Consider the following 7,368-nt stretch of genomic DNA (forward strand, 5'->3'; position numbering starts at 1 on the left):
CCTTTATTTTCTGTTTGAATAGCGAAGTCTAATTTTATTTGTGACTGCAGGGTGCTAGTGGAGGAAAAGGAAAGAACATGAAGCACTGCTCATTACAAGTGGAAGTAGGCTATTTAAATACGCAAACTGTGTTCAAAAAAGCCCAGAGAAAGAGGGCTGTGGAGCTCCTGCTGTCGCTTATGAGATATGGAGATTTCTTCATTTCCCTGCCCAGAGTGGGATTCAGTCTGGGGCAAGAGTAAATACTCTTCTGTCAGCCTTTGGGAGCACCCAGGAGGTGACAGACTGGGGAGAGTTTGGTAGTCCATGCAGAAGGGTGGGTGGATTTCAGTTTGGTTCCCAACAAGCATTTGCAGCACAGAAAACGTCCTCGGCAAAGCTCTGCAAATTCAAGAAAGTATTTAATGTAAAAAGTACAAGAATCCAGTACAGGAGTGACTTTAATCAGTAGATAGGCTTTAAACTAAACTTACGTCATCTTTTTAAGATACTTGACTTGTGCCACAGGGGTTGGAAGCTTCTCTTTTGCTTTGGTCTGTGGAAATTCAGATATGTCCCATAATCCCTCACTATAAGCAATTGGAAACGTCTAGAAGAAAGCCTGCCTTACTGATTTTTTTTTCATGGGGAAAAGAAGGGGGACCACTGCAAATCCCAGGCAAGCAGAGAACAAATAAAATTAAAAATTAACAGACAGCAGAAACAAATGCAAAAACATCTTCCTAATGAGTAATTTCACTGGCTGTGGTCAGAAGATGCTGGATAGGTCTCAACCCGCAAGGATTTTGGTGGAGTCATTTCCAGGCTCCCATTTCTTTCACCCTGACACGGGGAAACTCCTCGAGTCATTTTGAGTCAGTGTCTCTGCCTCCGATATTTTCATGCCAGCCTGGTTACGTGGGTGATTCTCTGCTCTAGTTTTCAAGCAGAAGTTCTCACAAATTGACAGAGGAGGCTTTGGCACCTCCGCAGGAGAAGCGAGAGAGAGGGAGAGAGGAAGAGAAATGAAATGGGCTTTTAAAAACCATAAAATTAACATAGAAAACGGCATCAGGTTTCTTTACTCAGACCAAGTGAGAGGCAGTACTGTTGCCTGCTGATTTTAAAGCCACCCCATTAAGGATCCTGATGGGTGGCCACAGATGTGCTGGATTGCCTGTTGCTTGAGGGAAGCTAGTTTTGCAGCTACAGCGCCAACCTAAAAGCTTGCAAAAGCAGAGTTCAGACTTTACCTTGGCTACAGATTTGCTATACAAGCTCTCTAGTGTTGGAGTCAATAAGACAAGAAAAAAAAAAAAAGGCATATGTAAATAAAACCAGGACTAGAAGGCTTGCAAAGCCACTGAAGATGTGGGGGTTTTTCAGCCCAAGGATTTTTAGCCCTTAAGGTCTCAGACCATCACCTCTAGCTTTAAGCATTTAACTGAAGTTTCTACATTAAGAGCTCCTTTTTTTCCCCAGACTCTCATTATAGCCAGTAGAGGTAAAAATCAGCTCCTCTGCAATTTCAGTTCTTCCCTGGGGAAAGACCTGTTAGCTCAGGGTCTGGAGAGGCAGTCGGCTTTCCCCACTAAATAGATTAGCACTTCTCAGCTGCTTGGTATTTCTGGAGCAGATGTGAGGTACCTGCACACAACCTTAGCCCTACCATACGCTCAGCAACACCAATAACCTTGTATTTGTTACAGACTGCCATTCATAGGCACACAGCTCTTGCAGCTCAGCTCACGTGTCTGAGCACTTGGCTTGTAAAGTTTGCGTAAGTGTACCTACACCACCCTTAGAGTAGAATCTTGGCATCTAGGAAATATAAACCCTGAGCCTCTGATAATTCTCTGGAACTGAAATCACTCTAGTAGATGAGCTTCTCAAGCCAGGCTTTCAGCTCTTTTTGTCCTGGCCTGCACCAGCAATTGAGTCTGTAACAGGACAGAGCATTTGCTTCTAGCTCAAGACCAACTCCTTATCAAATTCATGGATGGTATGTGGTCACCCAAGAAGCTGAGGGAGCTTTTATTTCCTCAAGTCTTCTCAGCTGTGGTTGGCTGAGAAGTGGCAGTATAGAAAATCTTTTTCCTGCCAGCCTCGTAAAGGTTCTTGCGTTGGTGAGCGACAGGGGAAACACAGTGATACAGCACAGCAACAGCCTGGAGCTGCATGCTAGGACCTTCCCAAAGATTTATTTTTCCAGGGGAGCAGGACACGACATCAGGAGACCATACCTCTAGAAACATGATTTACCAGCTTGTGCATGCACTGATAAGGAATCCAATCAACACATGTAGGAATCAGGTGTCGGCATCCCTGGCATGACCTGCGAGAGCCTCAGCTATGAGTGGTGGGAAGTGATCCATGACTTCCTCAGGTGGGTCAAATGTGTCCTCTTGGATTCTTGGAAGAGATCAAACATAAACAAGGCAAAAGAAAAAAAAAAGAAAGAGAGACAGGAGTTGTCAGGAGAAGGAGGCAAAACACTGCACCCATTTCAACACCTGCATATATGTCTGTAGCCATCTGCAGCGTTAATCCTCCAGCAGTGCTGGGGGATTTGTCCCTTTCCAGAGCTGGCGGCTGTCTAGATAAATAATTAAAAGATGGTCTTACACTCTGTAGCCAAGTCAAGCAGTGTTTGCAAATGTAGAAGAGAGATTTCCTGGAGAATATGCAATAGATTCATTAATCTCAATGATCTGAACTTTCTGGATGATCTGTTCTCCTCTATACCACATTGGTAAGGATGCTAATACACCTCTTCGAGCCCTCCTTGCCTCCCCCTCCTCCCATCTTACATACTCCCAGATAAGGTTCAGTCCAGATAGTCCCTCTCAAAATGAGGCCATGGTATTTCACAGGATCCCCCGTCCTCCTCTCACCTCCTCCGGTGAGAGCTTACTTTCCCCTCCAGGTGAACTTTTCCCTTGCTGCTGTTCAGGCTGGCTCCCTCTTGCAGGTGGGTGTACTCAGCCTGGAGCTGGCAGGCCAGCCGAGCTGAGGGGGCGGACAGCACAGACAGTGAGCAAGTCAGTGCTCTGGAAATGTGTTACTAGTTATTCCTATTCCTTGCTGGAAGGTTTCTGCTGTCACTCCCAGGGACCCTGCCATGCCCACCTGCCCCGTGGCAGCCTCTTCTGCCAGCCTCTTCTGCCAGCCCATTTTATTGTTGTAGGGAGCAGGAGAACAGCAGTTGTGAAGGGATGGAGGACAGTCCAATGTGGAGTTGAAGAAAAGCTGAAAAATGTGATTACTGATCTTTTTCCCTCTCTGCCATGTCTTTTCATGGAAATGTTGCTTTTAATGAAACTTTCCACAGGCTAGTCTGAGAGCAGACCAACCGCACACACACGCAGCCTGTCCAGTGAGCATGCATACAACTGGGATTCGAGTGAATGTGGGTCTCTGTGAATACAGGAAGGGAAGATAGAGGGTTTTAAAGCAATTCAACTTGCTGGAGATTGGTTCGGGGGCACCTCTATCTTTCCCATTCTTCCATGTGATGGCCACTTCTCTTGCCAATATGAGCAAGGGCACCAGAAGTACCCGCAACCAGTAACAGACCCCATCAACCAGCGAATAACAAAATTATCACAAAACAGTTTTAACTGTTTTAGACAAAATCTTTGTGGACAGATGCATCAGAGTTTTAATAACACCATAGCACCAAGAAAACTGGCAGCTGAAGATGTCTCAGCACCTCTAGTTTTGGCAGCTGGGATAACCAAAGGAAAGGTTGTTCCATAGCTCCCTATATCAGAGGTTTTCTCAAATCACCCTCTGCTGATTGACCCAGGGTTTGATGGACCTGTGGCCATCCACTCCAATCCTGTGGAGTCAAAGTTGTCTCTTTCAATGTTCTGTTAGCAGTTGAGGAGCTGGAACGGCTGGAGAACAAAACTGCAAAGAGAGCTTGTTCCCTAGTGAATAATGTGACCAAGTGGTGTTTCTCACTTTTCCCTCCCTAGAAATAACTAGCTGGAGGTGAAGGGCAAAGTCAGAGCTATCTCCTTCCCTGTTCCACTTGCTCATGGGATCTGACTCCTTCCTGATAGTTGGTTTTAGCCAGAATATACCTATTCTGTAGGGATGGAAATCCCTTGATGTAACCCACACTTCGATCCCATATCACTGTCTATCAGGGTCATGGGCTGATGACAGTGAGAGTCAGGCATGATAGTGTCTTCTACGTAAGACCAAAAATTTATACACAGTAACATCCCACAATGATCCTACCTTCCCACATAACCTATGCCTGCTGTTGGTCTCCAGATCCTTCATCTTTGTCAAGGAGGGCTGATGACATGGCAGTCTTCACATGACATTAGTTTATGGAAGCTGCTACTGCTGGATGTTTAAAGGTAAGCAAGCAGTGTCCAATGAGAGTTTTGGGCTACAATTTCAAAAGCAAAGAGGAATACAACTCCAAAAGTAGTCTAAAACCTAGGTCTTTCCCTGGGTTTTGTGGCTTATACAAGATCTCAGCTTTTCTTTAAAAACAGTTAAAAAATTACTCAGGGAAAGAGAATGGATAAGAGGTTTTGATTCATCGTGCCTTCTTCATCCACTTTGTTATGTCTAAAGAAACCTGAGTATCCTCGGTGTGATCAGCCACTGTGGCAACAGAGATGGTTGTGCAGCAAAATGAAAATTAGGAATGGGAAAGTGTTTCCCAGATGCTTGTGGTAAAAACCCATTCCTAGAAGACCCACTACAAGACTTTTCTGGCAGCTCTTGCCCTTGCTAAAGGACAGGAAAGAGCTCGATGAGAGCTCCTGTATACTGACTAGTAGAAACCTTTGAATTTACAGCTAGCACACACCCTTAACCGGTTTAAACCCATTCCTTACAATGCTGCCTTCTAGCTCAACCACGTATTCTTCATCCTGGCGGTTTATCTCCTCCAGATACACACAGACAACACTCAGCCTCTCCTAGACTTTGCCATGATAGGCAAAATGTTCCAAGTTTTTATCATCTCCATTTATGTGATAGACTTTCCCTTTCCAGATGAATCCCAAAGTCTTTCTTGGCCATTTAAAATGGTCTGTATCAATGGTGACACGGGCTTCTGTAGCCTCTTACATCATCTCCAGTCCATCATCCTCTTTTCCGCACTGTTTCTTTATTATTTACCTCATTTTCCACTGTTCTTCTGAGATAAGCTGTCCTTTCTTACTGCCCCCCCCTCCCCATTTCCGATCAAGTTTGAGGTAAATTCACCTGAAAGTCATAGGAGTTCCTAACAAACAACTTCCTGAGCACAGCTCAGTGACGCTGATGCCAGCATTATGAAGGCTGTGTTTTCCTGGATAGCATGACTGTTCGTAGTTCTTGCAAATAAAAGGAATTAGAGAAAAAGAGGACTTGAGAGGTGTGTGAGTAATACAGCATCATCCGTGGGGACATGTGCTGGGATAACACACAAAAACAAGCTGAGAACACAGAGTACTTTCACCTGCAAGTTAACTCTCACCGCACTTGGGGGAAGGTAAGGGAAGGCAGATGTCCCTGTTACAGCTAGGGAAACTGAGACATAGTAGTGCAGTTTGCACAGATCATTCAGTTGGTTTGATGGAGAGGCTAAGCTAAGGCTATTGATGCTTTGTTTTGGGTTGCAGCTGTCTGAATTATGAAATAAAGCTTAATTTAATTGCATAATAGGAAGACAAGACTATGAACTCCATCAATTGCTTGGTAAAAGGAGCCAGAGCAATTGGGTGTTCCAGTGCATTTGGACCTGTCCATGATGTCCCCAACCTGGCTCTTCCTCACCTTGCTACTCTTGCCCTCATTAAGACCCAACATCCCAGCAAAGCCTCTTCCCTTTCTTGTAGCCAAATATGACCTAGTATTGGCTCTAGCTCTTCTGTGGGGCTGCCCTTGACTCTGCTCCAGGCCCACCTGACCAAGGCTGAACAGCAAGAGCACCCTGCTACCCAAGGGCACTGTCACAGCAAAGTGATCTCCATTTGCACCGAGCTGGCATCCCTTCCACCTGCTGCCTTTCCCACCTCCAAAGAAGGCTGCAGCACAGTGAGGGGAACAAGCATGCCACAGAAGAGAAACGATCTCTGCCAAGCACTGCAGAAATGGGACACAGATGGTGTCTTAAATGAGAACGGAAGTTTATTTGGGGGCTCTGCGCGTGACGTAGCATTGCAGATCCTGCAACAGATGACAGACACTAGGATTTTAGAACGGGTGAAAAGATAATTTTGAAGCTGTGTCTGTCCACAGAGCTATTAGCTTGTCTGAAAAAAAAGAAAGAGATAAAAAGTTGAACTCAATAAATTGTTCTGTAAGGATAGGAATGTATAAGCCTGCTTTTACTTACATGTAGGTCTGGTCCTTCTGATATCCTAATCTTAATCACAGCTCTTTGTTGGCTCGTTGGTCAGTCCGTATGGCTGTGCTGATTGGCCAGGTGGCCACTGCTGATGGAAATACATGAGGATGACATTAACCTTGCTTCTCCCTGCTCTAGACACAAACCTGTGCCTTTCTCCTCTACACAAGGAATGACTGGAAGAGACCTCTGGAGGTCATCTGGTCCAACCCCCTGCTCTAGAAGGGCCACCTAGAGCCACTTGCCCAGGACCACATCCAGGCAGCTTTTGAATAGCTCTAAGAATGGACACTCCACAACCTCTCAAGGGCAACCAGTCCCAGGTTTCTCATCCTCTCGTCATATGAAAGATGTTCCAGTCCCTTAATCATCTTCATGGCCCTTTGCTGGCCTCTCCTCAGTAGCTCCATGTCTCTGTTGTACTGGCGAGCCCAGCACTGGGCATAAGAAAACCTACAGGAAAAGGCTGCTGAAGCCTGGGTTTGAACCAGGGACCTTTAGATCTTCAGTCTAACGCTCTCCCAACTGAGCTACTTCAGCCCTGTTATAACACTAATTTTCACAAAACCTGTTGGAACATAATTATCTTTCAGCCTTTTCAGACAAGGTTAGTTGACATTAGCTTGTGAGTCAAAGAAGTTGTTTCAGGAAACAGGACACAGACAGGTGGCGTCAAAAGCAATGGTCCAATCATCTGGCCCAGCACAGGCTCCTCACCAATGTACACCACCTCTGTGTATATGTGTGACTTTAATAATATCATGACCCTGGATGATGTGGAGGGTGGAGCAGAGAAGCAAAATAAATGTTCCTGAAGAGCTGAGAGAGGAGTACAGTTACCCTGAGATTAGAAGATTGTTGTGGGATCCATCATAAGTGTTTACTTGTATGTAAAGCTTTGCTTTGAAGGGTAACTAATGTCTGCAGTGTGGACCTGCTCCAGCTTTATTTTTTCTTTAAAGACTCTATTTTGAAGCATCCATGCCTCTGATTCTGTTAAAGAGCACTGTTTTGCCCTTCTCTTAAGA

General features: G+C 45.3%; 1 non-coding gene across 1 annotated transcript; it reads right to left on the reverse strand.

Moving 5' to 3' along the window:
• Positions 1-6,807: 6,807 nt before the first annotated feature.
• On the reverse strand, positions 6,808-6,880 carry TRNAF-GAA (transfer RNA phenylalanine (anticodon GAA)). The gene has a single exon. It is a non-coding gene; the product is annotated as a tRNA-Phe (tRNA).
• Positions 6,881-7,368: the final 488 nt, after the last annotated feature.

The sequence above is a fragment of the Phalacrocorax aristotelis genome, chromosome 2, assembly GCF_949628215.1.
Source record: "Phalacrocorax aristotelis chromosome 2, bGulAri2.1, whole genome shotgun sequence".
NCBI classification, from domain to species: domain Eukaryota; kingdom Metazoa; phylum Chordata; class Aves; order Suliformes; family Phalacrocoracidae; genus Phalacrocorax; species Phalacrocorax aristotelis.